The following is a 27,112-nucleotide window of genomic DNA, read 5'->3' as shown; positions in this document are numbered from 1 at the left end:
TTCAAAATGCATACAAAATGAATCCCAAACGCTACCAATAAACTTATCCAAACAAGTCCAACAACGTTTATAATCAAACCTCAGGTACCCTTATACACAAAGAAATGATCAAATTTAAGACGGAGAAAGGTATGTTCATTACCGGAGAGAAATAACAAAGAACGCGCTTTCACCCACGCGCATGGAAACACTTCAGCCAAAATGGGAGCCACTTAGAAAAACTACAACTTCTAGCTCATTTTTCCAAAAACCAGCCTGAAACTCTTTCTGTTGACATCTAGTGGAAGCCCTAGGAACTGCAATCTGGGAGGACTTCGCCTCATAATAAACATGAAAGCCATTGGAAACAGTGGAAGGCTGAATTATTATTTTTTTGGATGGTTTGTCCTCGGGGTTTCGCCTGCCATATCAGTTGTGTTATACTCACAGACATCATGTTATCAGTTGTAGAAACTTTAGAGTGTTTCCTATCCAAATCTACCAATTATATGCATATCCTAGCTTCTGGGCCTGAATAACAGGCAGTTTATTTTGGGCACGCTTTTCATCCGGACGTGAAAATACTGCCCCCTACCCAAGAGAGGTTAAAGGGCTCTATAAATGTGCTCTTCAGACATAGCAGCAAAACAAATAATGTGTTGAGACAGGAAGAAAAAGCAACGTGATATAAATGAAGGACACAAAAGGAAAAATGAAAAAGAAGAGAGCGATATTAATGGGAGCTTAGCAGGCTTAGGTAACAGATGGCAAAGTGTGGGATCATTGGCAGTGAAGGGTAGCGTGGCCGAGTGGTCTAAGGCGCTGGATTTAGGCTCCAGTCTCTCTGTAGGCCTGGGTTCGAATCACACTGCAGCCATCATTCTTGTTTTTTTTGTGCACGTCTTCAGTGTGGTCAATTAAAACTTTGGTAGCATTTCCATATTCAAACAAGGGAAATAACACCGCTGGCATCTTTAGCACTAAATTGCCTTAACTACCTCGTCCTGTGCTATAGCGGTGGCCACACCCACCAGCTGGCCGAGATCCACCTTTCTGAGCTTGTTAAAGTGCTCTACAAATGTGCTCTTCAGACATAGAAGCAAGAACAAATGATGTGTTGGCACAGGAAGAAAAAGCAACATGACATAAACGAAGAAAATGAAATGAAAAAGGAAAAAAGAAGAGGTTGAAATTAATGGGAGCTTAGCAAACCTAGGTAACAGATGACAAAGTGTGACTTTGAGGAAGGGGCTGGGTAGCGTGGCAGAGTGGTCTAAGGCCCTGGATTTAGGCTCAAGTCTCTCTGGAGGATTGGCTTTGTATCACAATGCTGTCATCTTTGATGTTGTCATTGTTCGTGCAAGGCTTCAGTGTGGCTATCTCTTTAGTCAATCCATACTTTTGCAGCGTTTCTATATTTTTACAAGGGAAATAAGAAATGTTGTGTGTAGTCGCACCCACGAGTACAGAACACATTGAATTAGCACTACATTGCCTTGCCTGGTCCTGTGCTATAGCGGTGGCCCTCCTACCAGTTGGCCGAGATACACCTTTCTGAGCTTGTTGAAGGGCAATACAAATGTGATCTTCAGACAAAGCAGCAAAAACAAATGGTGTGTTGACACAGGAAGAAAAAGCAAAGTGATATAAATGAAGAATACAAAAGGAAAAAGGAGGAAAATGTTGTGTGACGTCAAACCCACGAGTGCAGAACACAATGAATTAGCAGCACATTGCCTTAACTAACTCGTCCTCTGCTGTAGCGGTGGCCCCGCAAACCAGTTGGGCGAGATCTGCCTATCTGAGCTTGTTAAAACTTCTTATGGGCACCTGGCCAACATCCGGTGAAATTGCAGAGCGCGAATTTCAAATTACAGAAATATAAATATTTTACATTCATGAAAATACAAGTATTATACATCAAAATAAAGCTTAACTTCTTGTTAATCCAGCCGCAGTGTCAGATTTCAAAAAGGCTTTACGGCGAAAGCACACCATGCGATTAATTGAGGACAGCGCCCCGCATACAAAAACATGGAAAACATTTTTCAACCAGGCAGGTGCGTCACGAAAGTCAGAAATAGCGATATAATAAATGCCCTACCTTTGAAGATCTTCTTCTGTTGGCACTCCAAAAGGTCCCAGTTACATCACAAAGGGTCCTTTTGTTCGATAAAGTCCTTCTTTATATCCATAAAAACTCAGTTTAGCTGGCGCGCTTCATTCAATAATCCACCGGTTTCCCTCCTTCAAAATGCATACAAAATGAATCCCAAACGCTACCAATAAACTTATCCAAACAAGTCCAACAACGTTTATAATCAAACCTCAGGTACCCTTATACACAAAGAAATGATCAAATTTAAGACGGAGAAAGGTATGTTCATTACCGGAGAGAAATAACAAAGAACGCGCTTTCACCCACGCGCATGGAAACACTTCAGCCAAAATGGGAGCCACTTAGAAAAACTACAACTTCTAGCTCATTTTTCCAAAAACCAGCCTGAAACTCTTTCTGTTGACATCTAGTGGAAGCCCTAGGAACTGCAATCTGGGAGGACTTCGCCTCATAATAAACATGAAAGCCATTGGAAACAGTGGAAGGCTGAATTATTATTTTTTTGGATGGTTTGTCCTCGGGGTTTCGCCTGCCATATCAGTTGTGTTATACTCACAGACATCATGTTATCAGTTGTAGAAACTTTAGAGTGTTTCCTATCCAAATCTACCAATTATATGCATATCCTAGCTTCTGGGCCTGAATAACAGGCAGTTTATTTTGGGCACGCTTTTCATCCGGACGTGAAAATACTGCCCCCTACCCAAGAGAGGTTAAAGGGCTCTATAAATGTGCTCTTCAGACATAGCAGCAAAACAAATAATGTGTTGAGACAGGAAGAAAAAGCAACGTGATATAAATGAAGGACACAAAAGGAAAAATGAAAAAGAAGAGAGCGATATTAATGGGAGCTTCGCAGGCTTAGGTAACAGATGGCAAAGTGTGGGATCATTGGCAGTGAAGGGTAGCGTGGCCGAGTGGTCTAAGGCGCTGGATTTAGGCTCCAGTCTCTCTGGAGGCGTGGGTTCGAATCACACTGCAGCCATCATTCTTGTTTTTTTTGTGCACGTCTTCAGTGTGGTCAATTAAAACTTTGGTAGCATTTCCATATTCAAACAAGGGAAATAACACCGCTGGCATCTTTAGCACTAAATTGCCTTAACTACCTCGTCCTGTGCTATAGCGGTGGCCACACCCACCAGCTGGCCGAGATCCACCTTTCTGAGCTTGTTAAAGTGCTCTACAAATGTGCTCTTCAGACATAGAAGCAAGAACAAATGATGTGTTGGCACAGGAAGAAAAAGCAACATGACATAAACGAAGAAAATGAAATGAAAAAGGAAAAAAGAAGAGGTTGAAATTAATGGGAGCTTAGCAAACCTAGGTAACAGATGACAAAGTGTGACTTTGAGGAAGGGGCTGGGTAGCGTGGCAGAGTGGTCTAAGGCCCTGGATTTAGGCTCAAGTCTCTCTGGAGGATTGGCTTTGTATCACAATGCTGTCATCTTTGATGTTGTCATTGTTCGTGCAAGGCTTCAGTGTGGCTATCTCTTTAGTCAATCCATACTTTTGCAGCGTTTCTATATTTTTACAAGGGAAATAAGAAATGTTGTGTGTAGTCGCACCCACGAGTACAGAACACATTGAATTAGCACTACATTGCCTTACCTGGTCCTGTGCTATAGCGGTGGCCCTCCTACCAGTTGGCCGAGATACACCTTTCTGAGCTTGTTGAAGGGCAATACAAATGTGATCTTCAGACAAAGCAGCAAAAACAAATGGTGTGTTGACACAGGAAGAAAAAGCAAAGTGATATAAATGAAGAATACAAAAGGAAAAAGGAGGAAAATGTTGTGTGACGTCAAACCCACGAGTGCAGAACACAATGAATTAGCAGCACATTGCCTTAACTAACTCGTCCTCTGCTGTAGCGGTGGCCCCGCAAACCAGTTGGGCGAGATCTGCCTATCTGAGCTTGTTAAAACTTCTTATGGGCACCTGGCCAACATCCGGTGAAATTGCAGAGCGCGAATTTCAAATTACAGAAATATAAATATTTTACATTCATGAAAATACAAGTATTATACATCAAAATAAAGCTTAACTTCTTGTTAATCCAGCCGCTGTGTCAGATTTCAAAAAGGCTTTACGGCGAAAGCACACCATGCGATTAATTGAGGACAGCGCCCCGCATACAAAAACATGGAAAACATTTTTCAACCAGGCAGGTGCGTCACGAAAGTCAGAAATAGCGATATAATAAATGCCCTACCTTTGAAGATCTTCTTCTGTTGGCACTCCAAAAGGTCCCAGTTACATCACAAAGGGTCCTTTTGTTCGATAAAGTCCTTCTTTATATCCATAAAAACTCAGTTTAGCTGGCGCGCTTCATTCAATAATCCACCGGTTTCCCTCCTTCAAAATGCATACAAAATGAATCCCAAACGCTACCAATAAACTTATCCAAACAAGTCCAACAACGTTTATAATCAAACCTCAGGTACCCTTATACACAAAGAAATGATCAAATTTAAGACGGAGAAAGGTATGTTCATTACCGGAGAGAAATAACAAAGAATGCGCTTTCACCCACGCGCATGGAAACACTTCAGCCAAAATGGGAGCCACTTAGAAAAACTACAACTTCTAGCTCATTTTTCCAAAAACCAGCCTGAAACTCTTTCTGTTGACATCTAGTGGAAGCCCTAGGAACTGCAATCTGGGAGGACTTCGCCTCATAATAAACATGAAAGCCATTGGAAACAGTGGAAGGCTGAATTATTATTTTTTTGGATGGTTTGTCCTCGGGGTTTCGCCTGCCATATCAGTTGTGTTATACTCACAGACATCATGTTATCAGTTGTAGAAACTTTAGAGTGTTTCCTATCCAAATCTACCAATTATATGCATATCCTAGCTTCTGGGCCTGAATAACAGGCAGTTTATTTTGGGCACGCTTTTCATCCGGACGTGAAAATACTGCCCCCTACCCAAGAGAGGTTAAAGGGCTCTATAAATGTGCTCTTCAGACATAGCAGCAAAACAAATAATGTGTTGAGACAGGAAGAAAAAGCAACGTGATATAAATGAAGGACACAAAAGGAAAAATGAAAAAGAAGAGAGCGATATTAATGGGAGCTTAGCAGGCTTAGGTAACAGATGGCAAAGTGTGGGATCATTGGCAGTGAAGGGTAGCGTGGCCGAGTGGTCTAAGGCGCTGGATTTAGGCTCCAGTCTCTCTGGAGGCGTGGGTTCGAATCACACTGCAGCCATCATTCTTGTTTTTTTTGTGCACGTCTTCAGTGTGGTCAATTAAAACTTTGGTAGCATTTCCATATTCAAACAAGGGAAATAACACCGCTGGCATCTTTAGCACTAAATTGCCTTAACTACCTCGTCCTGTGCTATAGCGGTGGCCACACCCACCAGCTGGCCGAGATCCACCTTTCTGAGCTTGTTAAAGTGCTCTACAAATGTGCTCTTCAGACATAGAAGCAAGAACAAATGATGTGTTGGCACAGGAAGAAAAAGCAACATGACATAAACGAAGAAAATGAAATGAAAAAGGAAAAAAGAAGAGGTTGAAATTAATGGGAGCTTAGCAAACCTAGGTAACAGATGACAAAGTGTGACTTTGAGGAAGGGGCTGGGTAGCGTGGCAGAGTGGTCTAAGGCCCTGGATTTAGGCTCAAGTCTCTCTGGAGGATTGGCTTTGTATCACAATGCTGTCATCTTTGATGTTGTCATTGTTCGTGCAAGGCTTCAGTGTGGCTATCTCTTTAGTCAATCCATACTTTTGCAGCGTTTCTATATTTTTACAAGGGAAATAAGAAATGTTGTGTGTAGTCGCACCCACGAGTACAGAACACATTGAATTAGCACTACATTGCCTTACCTGGTCCTGTGCTATAGCGGTGGCCCTCCTACCAGTTGGCCGAGATACACCTTTCTGAGCTTGTTGAAGGGCAATACAAATGTGATCTTCAGACAAAGCAGCAAAAACAAATGGTGTGTTGACACAGGAAGAAAAAGCAAAGTGATATAAATGAAGAATACAAAAGGAAAAAGGAGGAAAATGTTGTGTGACGTCAAACCCACGAGTGCAGAACACAATGAATTAGCAGCACATTGCCTTAACTAACTCGTCCTCTGCTGTAGCGGTGGCCCCGCAAACCAGTTGGGCGAGATCTGCCTATCTGAGCTTGTTAAAACTTCTTATGGGCACCTGGCCAACATCCGGTGAAATTGCAGAGCGCGAATTTCAAATTACAGAAATATAAATATTTTACATTCATGAAAATACAAGTATTATACATCAAAATAAAGCTTAACTTCTTGTTAATCCAGCCGCTGTGTCAGATTTCAAAAAGGCTTTACGGCGAAAGCACACCATGCGATTAATTGAGGACAGCGCCCCGCATACAAAAACATGGAAAACATTTTTCAACCAGGCAGGTGCGTCACGAAAGTCAGAAATAGCGATATAATAAATGCCCTACCTTTGAAGATCTTCTTCTGTTGGCACTCCAAAAGGTCCCAGTTACATCACAAAGGGTCCTTTTGTTCGATAAAGTCCTTCTTTATATCCATAAAAACTCAGTTTAGCTGGCGCGCTTCATTCAATAATCCACCGGTTTCCCTCCTTCAAAATGCATACAAAATGAATCCCAAACGCTACCAATAAACTTATCCAAACAAGTCCAACAACGTTTATAATCAAACCTCAGGTACCCTTATACACAAAGAAATGATCAAATTTAAGATGGAGAAAGGTATGTTCATTACCGGAGAGAAATAACAAAGAACGCGCTTTCACCCACGCGCATGGAAACACTTCAGCCAAAATGGGAGCCACTTAGAAAAACTACAACTTCTAGCTCATTTTTCCAAAAACCAGCCTGAAACTCTTTCTGTTGACATCTAGTGGAAGCCCTAGGAACTGCAATCTGGGAGGACTTCGCCTCATAATAAACATGAAAGCCATTGGAAACAGTGGAAGGCTGAATTATTATTTTTTTGGATGGTTTGTCCTCGGGGTTTCGCCTGCCATATCAGTTGTGTTATACTCACAGACATCATGTTATCAGTTGTAGAAACTTTAGAGTGTTTCCTATCCAAATCTACCAATTATATGCATATCCTAGCTTCTGGGCCTGAGTAACAGGCAGTTTATTTTGGGCACGCTTTTCATCCGGACGTGAAAATACTGCCCCCTACCCAAGAGAGGTTAAAAGGCTCTATAAATGTGCTCTTCAGACATAGCAGCAAAACAAATAATGTGTTGAGACAGGAAGAAAAAGCAACGTGATATAAATGAAGGACACAAAAGGAAAAATGAAAAAGAAGAGAGCGATATTAATGGGAGCTTAGCAGGCTTAGGTAACAGATGGCAAAGTGTGGGATCATTGGCAGTGAAGGGTAGCGTGGCCGAGTGGTCTAAGGCGCTGGATTTAGGCTCCAGTCTCTCTGGATGTGTGGGTTCGAATCCCACTGCAGCCATCATTCTTGTTTTTTTTTTGCACGTCTTCAGTGTGGTCAATTAAAACTTTGGTAGCATTTCCATATTCAAACAAGGGAAATAACACCGCTGGCATCTTTAGCACTAAATTGCCTTAACTACCTCGTCCTGTGCTATAGTGGTGGCCACACCCACCAGCTGGCCGAGATCCACCTTTCTGAGCTTGTTAAAGTGCTCTACAAATGTGCTCTTCAGACATAGAAGCAAGAACAAATGATGTGTTGGCACAGGAAGAAAAAGCAACATGACATAAACGAAGAAAATGAAATGAAAAAGGAAAAAAGAAGAGGTTGAAATTAATGGGAGCTTAGCAAACCTAGGTAACAGATGACAAAGTGTGACTTTGAGGAAGGGGCTGGGTAGCGTGGCAGAGTGGTCTAAGGCCCTGGATTTAGGCTCAAGTCTCTCTGGAGGATTGGCTTTGTATCACAATGCTGTCATCTTTGATGTTGTCATTGTTCGTGCAAGGCTTCAGTGTGGCTATCTCTTTAGTCAATCCATACTTTTGCAGCGTTTCTATATTTTTACAAGGGAAATAAGAAATGTTGTGTGTAGTCGCACCCACGAGTACAGAACACATTGAATTAGCACTACATTGCCTTACCTGGTCCTGTGCTATAGCGGTGGCCCTCCTACCAGTTGGCCGAGATACACCTTTCTGAGCTTGTTGAAGGGCAATACAAATGTGATCTTCAGACAAAGCAGCAAAAACAAATGGTGTGTTGACACAGGAAGAAAAAGCAAAGTGATATAAATGAAGAATACAAAAGGAAAAAGGAGGAAAATGTTGTGTGACGTCAAACCCACGAGTGCAGAACACAATGAATTAGCAGCACATTGCCTTAACTAACTCGTCCTCTGCTGTAGCGGTGGCCCCGCAAACCAGTTGGCTGAGATCTGCCTATCTGAGCTTGTTAAAACTTCTTATGGGCATGTGGGACTGTAGCGTCCCACCTGGCCAACATCCGGTGAAATTGCAGAGCGCGAATTTCAAATTACAGAAATATAAATATTTTACATTCATGAAAATACAAGTATTATACATCAAAATAAAGCTTAACTTCTTGTTAATCCAGCCGCTGTGTCAGATTTCAAAAAGGCTTTACGGCGAAAGCACACCATGCGATTAATTGAGGACAGCGCCCCGCATACAAAAACATGGAAAACATTTTTCTAACCAGGCAGGTGCGTCACGAAAGTCAGAAATAGCGATATAATAAATGCCCTACCTTTGAAGATCTTCTTCTGTTGGCACTCCAAAAGGTCCCAGTTACATCACAAAGGGTCCTTTTGTTCGATAAAGTCCTTCTTTATATCCATAAAAACTCAGTTTAGCTGGCGCGCTTCATTCAATAATCCACCGGTTTCCCTCCTTCAAAATGCATACAAAATGAATCCCAAACGCTACCAATAAACTTATCCAAACAAGTCCAACAACGTTTATAATCAAACCTCAGGTACCCTTATACACAAAGAAATGATCAAATTTAAGACGGAGAAAGGTATGTTCATTACCGGAGAGAAATAACAAAGAACGCGCTTTCACCCACGCGCATGGAAACACTTCAGCCAAAATGGGAGCCACTTAGAAAAACTACAACTTCTAGCTCATTTTTCCAAAAACCAGCCTGAAACTCTTTCTGTTGACATCTAGTGGAAGCCCTAGGAACTGCAATCTGGGAGGACTTCGCCTCATAATAAACATGAAAGCCATTGGAAACAGTGGAAGGCTGAATTATTATTTTTTTGGATGGTTTGTCCTCGGGGTTTCGCCTGCCATATCAGTTGTGTTATACTCACAGACATCATGTTATCAGTTGTAGAAACTTTAGAGTGTTTCCTATCCAAATCTACCAATTATATGCATATCCTAGCTTCTGGGCCTGAGTAACAGGCAGTTTATTTTGGGCACGCTTTTCATCCGGACGTGAAAATACTGCCCCCTACCCAAGAGAGGTTAAAGGGCTCTATAAATGTGCTCTTCAGACATAGCAGCAAAACAAATAATGTGTTGAGACAGGAAGAAAAAGCAACGTGATATAAATGAAGGACACAAAAGGAAAAATGAAAAAGAAGAGAGCGATATTAATGGGAGCTTAGCAGGCTTAGGTAACAGATGGCAAAGTGTGGGATCATTGGCAGTGAAGGGTAGCGTGGCTGAGTGGTGTAAGGCGCTGGATTTAGGCTCCAGTCTCTCTGGAGGCGTGGGTTTGAATCCCACTGCTGCCATCATTCTTGTTTTTTTTGTGCACGTCTTCAGTGTGGTCAATTAAAACTTTGGTAGCATTTCCATATTCAAACAAGGGAAATAACACCGCTGGCATCTTTAGCACTAAATTGCCTTAACTACCTCGTCCTGTGCAATAGCGGTGGCCACACCCACCAGCTGGCCGAGATCCACCTTTCTGAGCTTGTTAAAGTGCTCTACAAATGTGCTCTTCAGACATAGAAGCAAGAACAAATGATGTGTTGGCACAGGAAGAAAAAGCAACATGACATAAACGAAGAAAATGAAATGAAAAAGGAAAAAAGAAGAGGTTGAAATTAATGGGAGCTTAGCAAACCTAGGTAACAGATGACAAAGTGTGACTTTGAGGAAGGGGCTGGGTAGCGTGGCAGAGTGGTCTAAGGCCCTGGATTTAGGATCAAGTCTCTCTGGAGGATTGGCTTTGTATCACAATGCTGTCACCTTTGATGTTGTCATTGTTCGTGCAAGGCTTCAGTGTGGCTATCTCTTTAGTCAATCCATACTTTTGCAGCGTTTCTATATTTTTACCAGGGAAATAAGAAATGTTGTGTGTAGTCGCACCCACGAGTACAGAACACATTGAATTAGCACTACATTGCCTTACCTGGTCCTGTGCTATAGCGGTGGCCCTCCTACCAGTTGGCCGAGATACACCTTTCTGAGCTTGTTGAAGGGCACTACAAATGTGATCTTCAGACAAAGCAGCAAAAACAAATGGTGTGTTGACACAGGAAGAAAAAGCAAAGTGATATAAATGAAGAATACAAAAGGAAAAAGGAGGAAAATGTTGTGTGACGTCAAACCCACGAGTGCAGAACACAATGAATTAGCAGCACATTGCCTTAACTAACTCGTCCTCTGCTGTAGCGGTGGCCCCGCAAACCAGTTGGCTGAGATCTGCCTATCTGAGCTTGTTAAAACTTCTTATGGGCATGTGGGACTGTAGCGTCCCACCTGGCCAACATCCGGTGAAATTGCAGAGCGCGAATTTCAAATTACAGAAATATAAATATTTTACATTCATGAAAATACAAGTATTATACATCAAAATAAAGCTTAACTTCTTGTTAATCCAGCCGCTGTGTCAGATTTCAAAAAGGCTTTACGGCGAAAGCACACCATGCGATTAATTGAGGACAGCGCCCCGCATACAAAAACATGGAAAACATTTTTCAACCAGGCAGGTGCGTCACGAAAGTCAGAAATAGCGATATAATAAATGCCCTACCTTTGAAGATCTTCTTCTGTTGGCACTCCAAAAGGTCCCAGTTACATCACAAAGGGTCCTTTTGTTCGATAAAGTCCTTCTTTATATCCATAAAAACTCAGTTTAGCTGGCGCGCTTCATTCAATAATCCACCGGTTTCCCTCCTTCAAAATGCATACAAAATGAATCCCAAACGCTACCAATAAACTTATCCAAACAAGTCCAACAACGTTTATAATCAAACCTCAGGTACCCTTATACACAAAGAAATGATCAAATTTAAGACGGAGAAAGGTATGTTCATTACCGGAGAGAAATAACAAAGAACGCGCTTTCACCCACGCGCATGGAAACACTTCAGCCAAAATGGGAGCCACTTAGAAAAACTACAACTTCTAGCTCATTTTTCCAAAAACCAGCCTGAAACTCTTTCTGTTGACATCTAGTGGAAGCCCTAGGAACTGCAATCTGGGAGGACTTCGCCTCATAATAAACATGAAAGCCATTGGAAACAGTGGAAGGCTGAATTTTATTTTTTTGGGATGGTTTGTCCTCGGGGTTTCGCCTGCCATATCAGTTGTGTTATACTCACAGACATCATGTTATCAGTTGTAGAAACTTTAGAGTGTTTCCTATCCAAATCTACCAATTATATGCATATCCTAGCTTCTGGGCCTGAGTAACAGGCAGTTTATTTTGGGCACGCTTTTCATCCGGACGTGAAAATACTGCCCCCTACCCAAGAGAGGTTAAAGGGCTCTATATACTTGTGCTCTTCAGACATAGCAGCAAAACAAATAATGTGTTGAGACAGGAAGAAAAAGCAACGTGATATAAATGAAGGACACAAAAGGAAAAATGAAAAAGAAGAGAGCGATATTAATGGGAGCTTAGCAGGCTTAGGTAACAGATGGCAAAGTGTGGGATCATTGGCAGTGAAGGGTAGCGTGGCCGAGTGGTCTAAGGCGCTGGATTTAGGCTCCAGTCTCTCTGGAGGCGTGGGTTCGAATCCCACTGCTGCCATCATTCTTGGTTTTTTTGTGCACGTCTTCAGTGTGGTCAATTAAAACTTTGGTAGCATTTCCATATTCAAACAAGGGAAATAACACCGCTGGCATCTTTAGCACTAAATTGCCTTAACTACCTCGTCCTGTGCTATAGCGGTGGCCACACCCACCAGCTGGCCGAGATCCACCTTTCTGAGCTTGTTAAAGTGCTCTACAAATGTGCTCTTCAGACATAGAAGCAAGAACAAATGATGTGTTGGCACAGGAAGAAAAAGCAACATGACATAAACGAAGAAAATGAAATGAAAAAGGAAAAAAGAAGAGGTTGAAATTAATGGGAGCTTAGCAAACCTAGGTAACAGATGACAAAGTGTGACTTTGAGGAAGTGGCTGGGTAGCGTGGCAGAGTGGTCTAAGGCCCTGGATTTAGGCTCAAGTCTCTCTGGAGGAATGGCTTTGTATCACAATGCTGTCATCTTTGATGTTGTCATTGTTCGTGCAAGGCTTCAGTGTGGCTATCTCTTTAGTCAATCCATACTTTTGCAGCGTTTCTATATTTTTACAAGGGAAATAAGAAATGTTGTGTGTAGTCGCACCCACGAGTACAGAACACATTGAATTAGCACTACATTGCCTTACCTGGTCCTGTGCTATAGCGGTGGCCCTCCTACCAGTTGGCCGAGATACACCTTTCTGAGCTTGTTGAAGGGCAATACAAATGTGATCTTCAGACAAAGCAGCAAAAACAAATGGTGTGTTGACACAGGAAGAAAAAGCAAAGTGATATAAATGAAGAATACAAAAGGAAAAAGGAGGAAAATGTTGTGTGACGTCAAACCCACGAGTGCAGAACACAATGAATTAGCAGCACATTGCCTTAACTAACTCGTCCTCTGCTGTAGCGGTGGCCCCGCAAACCAGTTGGGCGAGATCTGCCTATCTGAGCTTGTTAAAACTTCTTATGGGCACCTGGCCAACATCCGGTGAAATTGCAGAGCGCGAATTTCAAATTACAGAAATATAAATATTTTACATTCATGAAAATACAAGTATTATACATCAAAATAAAGCTTAACTTCTTGTTAATCCAGCCGCTGTGTCAGATTTCAAAAAGGCTTTACGGCGAAAGCACACCATGCGATTAATTGAGGACAGCGCCCCGCATACAAAAACATGGAAAACATTTTTCAACCAGGCAGGTGCGTCACGAAAGTCAGAAATAGCGATATAATAAATGCCCTACCTTTGAAGATCTTCTTCTGTTGGCACTCCAAAAGGTCCCAGTTACATCACAAAGGGTCCTTTTGTTCGATAAAGTCCTTCTTTATATCCATAAAAACTCAGTTTAGCTGGCGCGCTTCATTCAATAATCCACCGGTTTCCCTCCTTCAAAATGCATACAAAATGAATCCCAAACGCTACCAATAAACTTATCCAAACAAGTCCAACAACGTTTATAATCAAACCTCAGGTACCCTTATACACAAAGAAATGATCAAATTTAAGACGGAGAAAGGTATGTTCATTACCGGAGAGAAATAACAAAGAACGCGCTTTCACCCACGCGCATGGAAACACTTCAGCCAAAATGGGAGCCACTTAGAAAAACTACAACTTCTAGCTCATTTTTCCAAAAACCAGCCTGAAACTCTTTCTGTTGACATCTAGTGGAAGCCCTAGGAACTGCAATCTGGGAGGACTTCGCCTCATAATAAACATGAAAGCCATTGGAAACAGTGGAAGGCTGAATTATTATTTTTTTGGATGGTTTGTCCTCGGGGTTTCGCCTGCCATATCAGTTGTGTTATACTCACAGACATCATGTTATCAGTTGTAGAAACTTTAGAGTGTTTCCTATCCAAATCTACCAATTATATGCATATCCTAGCTTCTGGGCCTGAATAACAGGCAGTTTATTTTGGGCACGCTTTTCATCCGGACGTGAAAATACTGCCCCCTACCCAAGAGAGGTTAAAGGGCTCTATAAATGTGCTCTTCAGACATAGCAGCAAAACAAATAATGTGTTGAGACAGGAAGAAAAAGCAACGTGATATAAATGAAGGACACAAAAGGAAAAATGAAAAAGAAGAGAGCGATATTAATGGGAGCTTAGCAGGCTTAGGTAACAGATGGCAAAGTGTGGGATCATTGGCAGTGAAGGGTAGCGTGGCCGAGTGGTCTAAGGCGCTGGATTTAGGCTCCAGTCTCTCTGGAGGCGTGGGTTCGAATCACACTGCAGCCATCATTCTTGTTTTTTTTGTGCACGTCTTCAGTGTGGTCAATTAAAACTTTGGTAGCATTTCCATATTCAAACAAGGGAAATAACACCGCTGGCATCTTTAGCACTAAATTGCCTTAACTACCTCGTCCTGTGCTATAGCGGTGGCCACACCCACCAGCTGGCCGAGATCCACCTTTCTGAGCTTGTTAAAGTGCTCTACAAATGTGCTCTTCAGACATAGAAGCAAGAACAAATGATGTGTTGGCACAGGAAGAAAAAGCAACATGACATAAACGAAGAAAATGAAATGAAAAAGGAAAAAAGAAGAGGTTGAAATTAATGGGAGCTTAGCAAACCTAGGTAACAGATGACAAAGTGTGACTTTGAGGAAGGGGCTGGGTAGCGTGGCAGAGTGGTCTAAGGCCCTGGATTTAGGCTCAAGTCTCTCTGGAGGATTGGCTTTGTATCACAATGCTGTCATCTTTGATGTTGTCATTGTTCGTGCAAGGCTTCAGTGTGGCTATCTCTTTAGTCAATCCATACTTTTGCAGCGTTTCTATATTTTTACAAGGGAAATAAGAAATGTTGTGTGTAGTCGCACCCACGAGTACAGAACACATTGAATTAGCACTACATTGCCTTACCTGGTCCTGTGCTATAGCGGTGGCCCTCCTACCAGTTGGCCGAGATACACCTTTCTGAGCTTGTTGAAGGGCAATACAAATGTGATCTTCAGACAAAGCAGCAAAAACAAATGGTGTGTTGACACAGGAAGAAAAAGCAAAGTGATATAAATGAAGAATACAAAAGGAAAAAGGAGGAAAATGTTGTGTGACGTCAAACCCACGAGTGCAGAACACAATGAATTAGCAGCACATTGCCTTAACTAACTCGTCCTCTGCTGTAGCGGTGGCCCCGCAAACCAGTTGGGCGAGATCTGCCTATCTGGGCTTGTTAAAACTTCTTATGGGCACCTGGCCAACATCCGGTGAAATTGCAGAGCGCGAATTTCAAATTACAGAAATATAAATATTTTACATTCATGAAAATACAAGTATTATACATCAAAATAAAGCTTAACTTCTTGTTAATCCAGCCGCTGTGTCAGATTTCAAAAAGGCTTTACGGCGAAAGCACACCATGCGATTAATTGAGGACAGCGCCCCGCATACAAAAACATGGAAAACATTTTTCAACCAGGCAGGTGCGTCACGAAAGTCAGAAATAGCGATATAATAAATGCCCTACCTTTGAAGATCTTCTTCTGTTGGCACTCCAAAAGGTCCCAGTTACATCACAAAGGGTCCTTTTGTTCGATAAAGTCCTTCTTTATATCCATAAAAACTCAGTTTAGCTGGCGCGCTTCATTCAATAATCCACCGGTTTCCCTCCTTCAAAATGCATACAAAATGAATCCCAAACGCTACCAATAAACTTATCCAAACAAGTCCAACAACGTTTATAATCAAACCTCAGGTACCCTTATACACAAAGAAATGATCAAATTTAAGACGGAGAAAGGTATGTTCATTACCGGAGAGAAATAACAAAGAACGCGCTTTCACCCACGCGCATGGAAACACTTCAGCCAAAATGGGAGCCACTTAGAAAAACTACAACTTCTAGCTCATTTTTCCAAAAACCAGCCTGAAACTCTTTCTGTTGACATCTAGTGGAAGCCCTAGGAACTGCAATCTGGGAGGACTTCGCCTCATAATAAACATGAAAGCCATTGGAAACAGTGGAAGGCTGAATTATTATTTTTTTGGATGGTTTGTCCTCGGGGTTTCGCCTGCCATATCAGTTGTGTTATACTCACAGACATCATGTTATCAGTTGTAGAAACTTTAGAGTGTTTCCTATCCAAATCTACCAATTATATGCATATCCTAGCTTCTGGGCCTGAGTAACAGGCAGTTTATTTTGGGCACGCTTTTCATCCGGACGTGAAAATACTGCCCCCTACCCAAGAGAGGTTAAAGGGCTCTATAAATGTGCTCTTCAGACATAGCAGCAAAACAAATAATGTGTTGAGACAGGAAGAAAAAGCAACGTGATATAAATGAAGGACACAAAAGGAAAAATGAAAAAGAAGAGAGCGATATTAATGGGAGCTTAGCAGGCTTAGGTAACAGATGGCAAAGTGTGGGATCATTGGCAGTGAAGGGTAGCGTGGCCGAGTGGTCTAAGGCGCTGGATTTAGGCTCCAGTCTCTCTGGATGTGTGGGTTCGAATCCCACTGCAGCCATCATTCTTGTTTTTTTTTTGCACGTCTTCAGTGTGGTCAATTAAAACTTTGGTAGCATTTCCATATTCAAACAAGGGAAATAACACCGCTGGCATCTTTAGCACTAAATTGCCTTAACTACCTCGTCCTGTGCTATAGTGGTGGCCACACCCACCAGCTGGCCGAGATCCACCTTTCTGAGCTTGTTAAAGTGCTCTACAAATGTGCTCTTCAGACATAGAAGCAAGAACAAATGATGTGTTGGCACAGGAAGAAAAAGCAACATGACATAAACGAAGAAAATGAAATGAAAAAGGAAAAAAGAAGAGGTTGAAATTAATGGGAGCTTAGCAAACCTAGGTAACAGATGACAAAGTGTGACTTTGAGGAAGGGGCTGGGTAGCGTGGCAGAGTGGTCTAAGGCCCTGGATTTAGGCTCAAGTCTCTCTGGAGGATTGGCTTTGTATCACAATGCTGTCATCTTTGATGTTGTCATTGTTCGTGCAAGGCTTCAGTGTGGCTATCTCTTTAGTCAATCCATACTTTTGCAGCGTTTCTATATTTTTACAAGGGAAATAAGAAATGTTGTGTGTAGTCGCACCCACGAGTACAGAACACATTGAATTAGCACTACATTGCCTTACCTGGTCCTGTGCTATAGCGGTGGCCCTCCTACCAGTTGGCCGAGATACACCTTTCTGAGCTTGTTGAAGGGCAATACAAATGTGATCTTCAGACAAAGCAGCAAAAACAAATGGTGTGTTGACACAGGAAGAAAAAGCAAAGTGATATAAATGAAGAATACAAAAGGAAAAAGGAGGAAAATGTTGTGTGACGTCAAACCCACGAGTGCAGAACACAATGAATTAGCAGCACATTGCCTTAACTAACTCGTCCTCTGCTGTAGCGGTGGCCCCGCAAACCAGTTGGGCGAGATCTGCCTATCTGAGCTTGTTAAAACTTCTTATGGGCATGTGGGACTGTAGCGTCCCACCTGGCCAACATCCGGTGAAATTGCAGAGCGCGAATTTCAAATTACAGAAATATAAATATTTTACATTCATGAAAATACAAGTATTATACATCAAAATAAAGCTTAACTTCTTGTTAATCCAGCCGCTGTGTCAGATTTCAAAAAGGCTTTACGGCGAAAGCACACCATGCGATTAATTGAGGACAGCGCCCCGCATACAAAAACATGGAAAACATTTTTCAACCAGGCAGGTGCGTCACGAAAGTCAGAAATAGCGATATAATAAATGCCCTACCTTTGAAGATCTTCTTCTGTTGGCACTCCAAAAGGTCCCAGTTACATCACAAAGGGTCCTTTTGTTCGATAAAGTCCTTCTTTATATCCATAAAAACTCAGTTTAGCTGGCGCGCTTCATTCAATAATCCACCGGTTTCCCTCCTTCAAAATGCATACAAAATGAATCCCAAACGCTACCAATAAACTTATCCAAACAAGTCCAACAACGTTTATAATCAAACCTCAGGTACCCTTATACACAAAGAAATGATCAAATTTAAGACGGAGAAAGGTATGTTCATTACCGGAGAGAAATAACAAAGAACGCGCTTTCACCCACGCGCATGGAAACACTTCAGCCAAAATGGGAGCCACTTAGAAAAACTACAACTTCTAGCTCATTTTTCCAAAAACCAGCCTGAAACTCTTTCTGTTGACATCTAGTGGAAGCCCTAGGAACTGCAATCTGGGAGGACTTCGCCTCATAATAAACATGAAAGCCATTGGAAACAGTGGAAGGCTGAATTATTATTTTTTTGGATGGTTTGTCCTCGGGGTTTCGCCTGCCATATCAGTTGTGTTATACTCACAGACATCATGTTATCAGTTGTAGAAACTTTAGAGTGTTTCCTATCCAAATCTACCAATTATATGCATATCCTAGCTTCTGGGCCTGAGTAACAGGCAGTTTATTTTGGGCACGCTTTTCATCCGGACGTGAAAATACTGCCCCCTACCCAAGAGAGGTTAAAGGGCTCTATAAATGTGCTCTTCAGACATAGCAGCAAAACAAATAATGTGTTGAGACAGGAAGAAAAAGCAACGTGATATAAATGAAGGACACAAAAGGAAAAATGAAAAAGAAGAGAGCGATATTAATGGGAGCTTAGCAGGCTTAGGTAACAGATGGCAAAGTGTGGGATCATTGGCAGTGAAGGGTAGCGTGGCTGAGTGGTGTAAGGCGCTGGATTTAGGCTCCAGTCTCTCTGGAGGCGTGGGTTTGAATCCCACTGCTGCCATCATTCTTGTTTTTTTTGTGCACGTCTTCAGTGTGGTCAATTAAAACTTTGGTAGCATTTCCATATTCAAACAAGGGAAATAACACCGCTGGCATCTTTAGCACTAAATTGCCTTAACTACCTCGTCCTGTGCAATAGCGGTGGCCACACCCACCAGCTGGCCGAGATCCACCTTTCTGAGCTTGTTAAAGTGCTCTACAAATGTGCTCTTCAGACATAGAAGCAAGAACAAATGATGTGTTGGCACAGGAAGAAAAAGCAACATGACATAAACGAAGAAAATGAAATGAAAAAGGAAAAAAGAAGAGGTTGAAATTAATGGGAGCTTAGCAAACCTAGGTAACAGATGACAAAGTGTGACTTTGAGGAAGGGGCTGGGTAGCGTGGCAGAGTGGTCTAAGGCCCTGGATTTAGGATCAAGTCTCTCTGGAGGATTGGCTTTGTATCACAATGCTGTCACCTTTGATGTTGTCATTGTTCGTGCAAGGCTTCAGTGTGGCTATCTCTTTAGTCAATCCATACTTTTGCAGCGTTTCTATATTTTTACCAGGGAAATAAGAAATGTTGTGTGTAGTCGCACCCACGAGTACAGAACACATTGAATTAGCACTACATTGCCTTACCTGGTCCTGTGCTATAGCGGTGGCCCTCCTACCAGTTGGCCGAGATACACCTTTCTGAGCTTGTTGAAGGGCACTACAAATGTGATCTTCAGACAAAGCAGCAAAAACAAATGGTGTGTTGACACAGGAAGAAAAAGCAAAGTGATATAAATGAAGAATACAAAAGGAAAAAGGAGGAAAATGTTGTGTGACGTCAAACCCACGAGTGCAGAACACAATGAATTAGCAGCACATTGCCTTAACTAACTCGTCCTCTGCTGTAGCGGTGGCCCCGCAAACCAGTTGGCTGAGATCTGCCTATCTGAGCTTGTTAAAACTTCTTATGGGCATGTGGGACTGTAGCGTCCCACCTGGCCAACATCCGGTGAAATTGCAGAGCGCGAATTTCAAATTACAGAAATATAAATATTTTACATTCATGAAAATACAAGTATTATACATCAAAATAAAGCTTAACTTCTTGTTAATCCAGCCGCTGTGTCAGATTTCAAAAAGGCTTTACGGCGAAAGCACACCATGCGATTAATTGAGGACAGCGCCCCGCATACAAAAACATGGAAAACATTTTTCAACCAGGCAGGTGCGTCACGAAAGTCAGAAATAGCGATATAATAAATGCCCTACCTTTGAAGATCTTCTTCTGTTGGCACTCCAAAAGGTCCCAGTTACATCACAAAGGGTCCTTTTGTTCGATAAAGTCCTTCTTTATATCCATAAAAACTCAGTTTAGCTGGCGCGCTTCATTCAATAATCCACCGGTTTCCCTCCTTCAAAATGCATACAAAATGAATCCCAAACGCTACCAATAAACTTATCCAAACAAGTCCAACAACGTTTATAATCAAACCTCAGGTACCCTTATACACAAAGAAATGATCAAATTTAAGACGGAGAAAGGTATGTTCATTACCGGAGAGAAATAACAAAGAACGCGCTTTCACCCACGCGCATGGAAACACTTCAGCCAAAATGGGAGCCACTTAGAAAAACTACAACTTCTAGCTCATTTTTCCAAAAACCAGCCTGAAACTCTTTCTGTTGACATCTAGTGGAAGCCCTAGGAACTGCAATCTGGGAGGACTTCGCCTCATAATAAACATGAAAGCCATTGGAAACAGTGGAAGGCTGAATTTTATTTTTTTTGGATGGTTTGTCCTCGGGGTTTCGCCTGCCATATCAGTTGTGTTATACTCACAGACATCATGTTATCAGTTGTAGAAACTTTAGAGTGTTTCCTATCCAAATCTACCAATTATATGCATATCCTAGCTTCTGGGCCTGAGTAACAGGCAGTTTATTTTGGGCACGCTTTTCATCCGGACGTGAAAATACTGCCCCCTACCCAAGAGAGGTTAAAGGGCTCTATATACTTGTGCTCTTCAGACATAGCAGCAAAACAAATAATGTGTTGAGACAGGAAGAAAAAGCAACGTGATATAAATGAAGGACACAAAAGGAAAAATGAAAAAGAAGAGAGCGATATTAATGGGAGCTTAGCAGGCTTAGGTAACAGATGGCAAAGTGTGGGATCATTGGCAGTGAAGGGTAGCGTGGCCGAGTGGTCTAAGGCGCTGGATTTAGGCTCCAGTCTCTCTGGAGGCGTGGGTTCGAATCCCACTGCTGCCATCATTCTTGGTTTTTTTGTGCACGTCTTCAGTGTGGTCAATTAAAACTTTGGTAGCATTTCCATATTCAAACAAGGGAAATAACACCGCTGGCATCTTTAGCACTAAATTGCCTTAACTACCTCGTCCTGTGCTATAGCGGTGGCCACACCCACCAGCTGGCCGAGATCCACCTTTCTGAGCTTGTTAAAGTGCTCTACAAATGTGCTCTTCAGACATAGAAGCAAGAACAAATGATGTGTTGGCACAGGAAGAAAAAGCAACATGACATAAACGAAGAAAATGAAATGAAAAAGGAAAAAAGAAGAGGTTGAAATTAATGGGAGCTTAGCAAACCTAGGTAACAGATGACAAAGTGTGACTTTGAGGAAGTGGCTGGGTAGCGTGGCAGAGTGGTCTAAGGCCCTGGATTTAGGCTCAAGTCTCTCTGGAGGATTGGCTTTGTATCACAATGCTGTCATCTTTGATGTTGTCATTGTTCGTGCAAGGCTTCAGTGTGGCTATCTCTTTAGTCAATCCATACTTTTGCAGCGTTTCTATATTTTTACAAGGGAAATAAGAAATGTTGTGTGTAGTCGCACCCACGAGTACAGAACACATTGAATTAGCACTACATTGCCTTACCTGGTCCTGTGCTATAGCGGTGGCCCTCCTACCAGTTGGCCGAGATACACCTTTCTGAGCTTGTTGAAGGGCAATACAAATGTGATCTTCAGACAAAGCAGCAAAAACAAATGGTGTGTTGACACAGGAAGAAAAAGCAAAGTGATATAAATGAAGAATACAAAAGGAAAAAGGAGGAAAATGTTGTGTGACGTCAAACCCACGAGTGCAGAACACAATGAATTAGCAGCACATTGCCTTAACTAACTCGTCCTCTGCTGTAGCGGTGGCCCCGCAAACCAGTTGGGCGAGATCTGCCTATCTGAGCTTGTTAAAACTTCTTATGGGCATGTGGGACTGTAGCGTCCCACCTGGCCAACATCCGGTGAAATTGCAGAGCGCGAATTTCAAATTACAGAAATATAAATATTTTACATTCATGAAAATACAAGTATTATACATCAAAATAAAGCTTAACTTCTTGTTAATCCAGCCGCTGTGTCAGATTTCAAAAAGGCTTTACGGCGAAAGCACACCATGCGATTAATTGAGGACAGCGCCCCGCATACAAAAACATGGAAAACATTTTTCAACCAGGCAGGTGCGTCACGAAAGTCAGAAATAGCGATATAATAAATGCCCTACCTTTGAAGATCTTCTTCTGTTGGCACTCCAAAAGGTCCCAGTTACATCACAAAGGGTCCTTTTGTTCGATAAAGTCCTTCTTTATATCCATAAAAACTCAGTTTAGCTGGCGCGCTTCATTCAATAATCCACCGGTTTCCCTCCTTCAAAATGCATACAAAATGAATCCCAAACGCTACCAATAAACTTATCCAAACAAGTCCAACAACGTTTATAATCAAACCTCAGGTACCCTTATACACAAAGAAATGATCAAATTTAAGACGGAGAAAGGTATGTTCATTACCGGAGAGAAATAACAAAGAACGCGCTTTCACCCACGCGCATGGAAACACTTCAGCCAAAATGGGAGCCACTTAGAAAAACTACAACTTCTAGCTCATTTTTCCAAAAACCAGCCTGAAACTCTTTCTGTTGACATCTAGTGGAAGCCCTAGGAACTGCAATCTGGGAGGACTTCGCCTCATAATAAACATGAAAGCCATTGGAAACAGTGGAAGGCTGAATTATTATTTTTTTGGATGGTTTGTCCTCGGGGTTTCGCCTGCCATATCAGTTGTGTTATACTCACAGACATCATGTTATCAGTTGTAGAAACTTTAGAGTGTTTCCTATCCAAATCTACCAATTATATGCATATCCTAGCTTCTGGGCCTGAGTAACAGGCAGTTTATTTTGGGCACGCTTTTCATCCGGACGTGAAAATACTGCCCCCTACCCAAGAGAGGTTAAAGGGCTCTATAAATGTGCTCTTCAGACATAGCAGCAAAACAAATAATGTGTTGAGACAGGAAGAAAAAGCAACGTGATATAAATGAAGGACACAAAAGGAAAAATGAAAAAGAAGAGAGCGATATTAATGGGAGCTTAGCAGGCTTAGGTAACAGATGGCAAAGTGTGGGATCATTGGCAGTGAAGGGTAGCGTGGCTGAGTGGTGTAAGGCGCTGGATTTAGGCTCCAGTCTCTCTGGAGGCGTGGGTTTGAATCCCACTGCTGCCATCATTCTTGTTTTTTTTGTGCACGTCTTCAGTGTGGTCAATTAAAACTTTGGTAGCATTTCCATATTCAAACAAGGGAAATAACACCGCTGGCATCTTTAGCACTAAATTGCCTTAACTACCTCGTCCTGTGCAATAGCGGTGGCCACACCCACCAGCTGGCCGAGATCCACCTTTCTGAGCTTGTTAAAGTGCTCTACAAATGTGCTCTTCAGACATAGAAGCAAGAACAAATGATGTGTTGGCACAGGAAGAAAAAGCAACATGACATAAACGAAGAAAATGAAATGAAAAAGGAAAAAAGAAGAGGTTGAAATTAATGGGAGCTTAGCAAACCTAGGTAACAGATGACAAAGTGTGACTTTGAGGAAGGGGCTGGGTAGCGTGGCAGAGTGGTCTAAGGCCCTGGATTTAGGATCAAGTCTCTCTGGAGGATTGGCTTTGTATCACAATGCTGTCACCTTTGATGTTGTCATTGTTCGTGCAAGGCTTCAGTGTGGCTATCTCTTTAGTCAATCCATACTTTTGCAGCGTTTCTATATTTTTACCAGGGAAATAAGAAATGTTGTGTGTAGTCGCACCCACGAGTACAGAACACATTGAATTAGCACTACATTGCCTTACCTGGTCCTGTGCTATAGCGGTGGCCCTCCTACCAGTTGGCCGAGATACACCTTTCTGAGCTTGTTGAAGGGCACTACAAATGTGATCTTCAGACAAAGCAGCAAAAACAAATGGTGTGTTGACACAGGAAGAAAAAGCAAAGTGATATAAATGAAGAATACAAAAGGAAAAAGGAGGAAAATGTTGTGTGACGTCAAACCCACGAGTGCAGAACACAATGAATTAGCAGCACATTGCCTTAACTAACTCGTCCTCTGCTGTAGCGGTGGCCCCGCAAACCAGTTGGCTGAGATCTGCCTATCTGAGCTTGTTAAAACTTCTTATGGGCATGTGGGACTGTAGCGTCCCACCTGGCCAACATCCGGTGAAATTGCAGAGCGCGAATTTCAAATTACAGAAATATAAATATTTTACATTCATGAAAATACAAGTATTATACATCAAAATAAAGCTTAACTTCTTGTTAATCCAGCCGCTGTGTCAGATTTCAAAAAGGCTTTACGGCGAAAGCACACCATGCGATTAATTGAGGACAGCGCCCCGCATACAAAAACATGGAAAACATTTTTCAACCAGGCAGGTGCGTCACGAAAGTCAGAAATAGCGATATAATAAATGCCCTACCTTTGAAGATCTTCTTCTGTTGGCACTCCAAAAGGTCCCAGTTACATCACAAAGGGTCCTTTTGTTCGATAAAGTCCTTCTTTATATCCATAAAAACTCAGTTTAGCTGGCGCGCTTCATTCAATAATCCACCGGTTTCCCTCCTTCAAAATGCATACAAAATGAATCCCAAACGCTACCAATAAACTTATCCAAACAAGTCCAACAACGTTTATAATCAAACCTCAGGTACCCTTATACACAAAGAAATGATCAAATTTAAGACGGAGAAAGGTATGTTCATTACCGGAGAGAAATAACAAAGAACGCGCTTTCACCCACGCGCATGGAAACACTTCAGCCAAAATGGGAGCCACTTAGAAAAACTACAACTTCTAGCTCATTTTTCCAAAAACCAGCCTGAAACTCTTTCTGTTGACATCTAGTGGAAGCCCTAGGAACTGCAATCTGGGAGGACTTCGCCTCATAATAAACATGAAAGCCATTGGAAACAGTGGAAGGCTGAATTTTATTTTTTTTGGATGGTTTGTCCTCGGGGTTTCGCCTGCCATATCAGTTGTGTTATACTCACAGACATCATGTTATCAGTTGTAGAAACTTTAGAGTGTTTCCTATCCAAATCTACCAATTATATGCATATCCTAGCTTCTGGGCCTGAGTAACAGGCAGTTTATTTTGGGCACGCTTTTCATCCGGACGTGAAAATACTGCCCCCTACCCAAGAGAGGTTAAAGGGCTCTATATACTTGTGCTCTTCAGACATAGCAGCAAAACAAATAATGTGTTGAGACAGGAAGAAAAAGCAACGTGATATAAATGAAGGACACAAAAGGAAAAATGAAAAAGAAGAGAGCGATATTAATGGGAGCTTAGCAGGCTTAGGTAACAGATGGCAAAGTGTGGGATCATTGGCAGTGAAGGGTAGCGTGGCCGAGTGGTCTAAGGCGCTGGATTTAGGCTCCAGTCTCTCTGGAGGCGTGGGTTCGAATCCCACTGCTGCCATCATTCTTGGTTTTTTTGTGCACGTCTTCAGTGTGGTCAATTAAAACTTTGGTAGCATTTCCATATTCAAACAAGGGAAATAACACCGCTGGCATCTTTAGCACTAAATTGCCTTAACTACCTCGTCCTGTGCTATAGCGGTGGCCACACCCACCAGCTGGCCGAGATCCACCTTTCTGAGCTTGTTAAAGTGCTCTACAAATGTGCTCTTCAGACATAGAAGCAAGAACAAATGATGTGTTGGCACAGGAAGAAAAAGCAACATGACATAAACGAAGAAAATGAAATGAAAAAGGAAAAAAGAAGAGGTTGAAATTAATGGGAGCTTAGCAAACCTAGGTAACAGATGACAAAGTGTGACTTTGAGGAAGTGGCTGGGTAGCGTGGCAGAGTGGTCTAAGGCCCTGGATTTAGGCTCAAGTCTCTCTGGAGGAATGGCTTTGTATCACAATGCTGTCATCTTTGATGTTGTCATTGTTCGTGCAAGGCTTCAGTGTGGCTATCTCTTTAGTCAATCCATACTTTTGCAGCGTTTCTATATTTTTACAAGGGAAATAAGAAATGTTGTGTGTAGTCGCACCCACGAGTACAGAACACATTGAATTAGCACTACATTGCCTTACCTGGTCCTGTGCTATAGCGGTGGCCCTCCTACCAGTTGGCCGAGATACACCTTTCTGAGCTTGTTGAAGGGCAATACAAATGTGATCTTCAGACAAAGCAGCAAAAACAAATGGTGTGTTGACACAGGAAGAAAAAGCAAAGTGATATAAATGAAGAATACAAAAGGAAAAAGGAGGAAAATGTTGTGTGACGTCAAACCCACGAGTGCAGAACACAATGAATTAGCAGCACATTGCCTTAACTAACTCGTCCTCTGCTGTAGCGGTGGCCCCGCAAACCAGTTGGCTGAGATCTGCCTATCTGAGCTTGTTAAAACTTCTTATGGGCATGTGGGACTGTAGCGTCCCACCTGGCCAACATCCGGTGAAATTGCAGAGCGCGAATTTCAAATTACAGAAATATAAATATTTTACATTCATGAAAATACAAGTATTATACATCAAAATAAAGCTTAACTTCTTGTTAATCCAGCCGCTGTGTCAGATTTCAAAAAGGCTTTACGGCGAAAGCACACCATGCGATTAATTGAGGACAGCGCCCCGCATACAAAAACATGGAAAACATTTTTCAACCAGGCAGGTGCGTCACGAAAGTCAGAAATAGCGATATAATAAATGCCCTACCTTTGAAGATCTTCTTCTGTTGGCACTCCAAAAGGTCCCAGTTACATCACAAAGGGTCCTTTTGTTCGATAAAGTCCTTCTTTATATCCATAAAAACTCAGTTTAGCTGGCGCGCTTCATTCAATAATCCACCGGTTTCCCTCCTTCAAAATGCATACAAAATGAATCCCAAACGCTACCAATAAACTTATCCAAACAAGTCCAACAACGTTTATAATCAAACCTCAGGTACCCTTATACACAAAGAAATGATCAAATTTAAGACGGAGAAAGGTATGTTCATTACCGGAGAGAAATAACAAAGAACGCGCTTTCACCCACGCGCATGGAAACACTTCAGCCAAAATGGGAGCCACTTAGAAAAACTACAACTTCTAGCTCATTT

The 27,112-nt window shown here is 42.1% G+C and overlaps 11 non-coding genes across 11 annotated transcripts; all 11 read left to right on the top strand.

Annotated features, from left to right (window-relative positions):
* Positions 1 to 3,001: 3,001 nt before the first annotated feature.
* Positions 3,002 to 3,086, top strand: trnal-uag (transfer RNA leucine (anticodon UAG)). The gene has a single exon. It is a non-coding gene; the product is annotated as a tRNA-Leu (tRNA).
* Positions 3,087 to 5,228: 2,142 nt separating this feature from the next.
* trnal-uag (transfer RNA leucine (anticodon UAG)) lies at positions 5,229 to 5,313 on the top strand. Its single transcript has one exon. It is a non-coding gene; the product is annotated as a tRNA-Leu (tRNA).
* Positions 5,314 to 7,455: 2,142 nt separating this feature from the next.
* On the top strand, positions 7,456 to 7,540 carry trnal-uag (transfer RNA leucine (anticodon UAG)). The gene has a single exon. It is a non-coding gene; the product is annotated as a tRNA-Leu (tRNA).
* Positions 7,541 to 9,703: 2,163 nt separating this feature from the next.
* Positions 9,704 to 9,785, top strand: trnal-uag (transfer RNA leucine (anticodon UAG)). The gene has a single exon. It is a non-coding gene; the product is annotated as a tRNA-Leu (tRNA).
* A 2,167-nt stretch (positions 9,786 to 11,952) lies between these two features.
* trnal-uag (transfer RNA leucine (anticodon UAG)) lies at positions 11,953 to 12,034 on the top strand. The gene has a single exon. It is a non-coding gene; the product is annotated as a tRNA-Leu (tRNA).
* A 2,145-nt stretch (positions 12,035 to 14,179) lies between these two features.
* trnal-uag (transfer RNA leucine (anticodon UAG)) lies at positions 14,180 to 14,264 on the top strand. The gene has a single exon. It is a non-coding gene; the product is annotated as a tRNA-Leu (tRNA).
* A 2,142-nt stretch (positions 14,265 to 16,406) lies between these two features.
* On the top strand, positions 16,407 to 16,491 carry trnal-uag (transfer RNA leucine (anticodon UAG)). The gene has a single exon. It is a non-coding gene; the product is annotated as a tRNA-Leu (tRNA).
* A 2,162-nt stretch (positions 16,492 to 18,653) lies between these two features.
* Positions 18,654 to 18,735, top strand: trnal-uag (transfer RNA leucine (anticodon UAG)). The gene has a single exon. It is a non-coding gene; the product is annotated as a tRNA-Leu (tRNA).
* A 2,167-nt stretch (positions 18,736 to 20,902) lies between these two features.
* Positions 20,903 to 20,984, top strand: trnal-uag (transfer RNA leucine (anticodon UAG)). Its single transcript has one exon. It is a non-coding gene; the product is annotated as a tRNA-Leu (tRNA).
* Positions 20,985 to 23,149: 2,165 nt separating this feature from the next.
* Positions 23,150 to 23,231, top strand: trnal-uag (transfer RNA leucine (anticodon UAG)). Its single transcript has one exon. It is a non-coding gene; the product is annotated as a tRNA-Leu (tRNA).
* A 2,167-nt stretch (positions 23,232 to 25,398) lies between these two features.
* Positions 25,399 to 25,480, top strand: trnal-uag (transfer RNA leucine (anticodon UAG)). Its single transcript has one exon. It is a non-coding gene; the product is annotated as a tRNA-Leu (tRNA).
* The last annotated feature ends 1,632 nt before the right edge of the window (positions 25,481 to 27,112 follow it).

This window comes from Salmo salar, chromosome 27 (genome assembly GCF_965601325.2).
Source record: "Salmo salar chromosome 27, fSalSal1, whole genome shotgun sequence".
Lineage (NCBI taxonomy): Eukaryota > Metazoa > Chordata > Actinopteri > Salmoniformes > Salmonidae > Salmo > Salmo salar.
The sequence above is the reverse complement of the archived record's forward strand: the minus strand, read 5'-3'. Positions and strand labels throughout refer to the sequence as shown.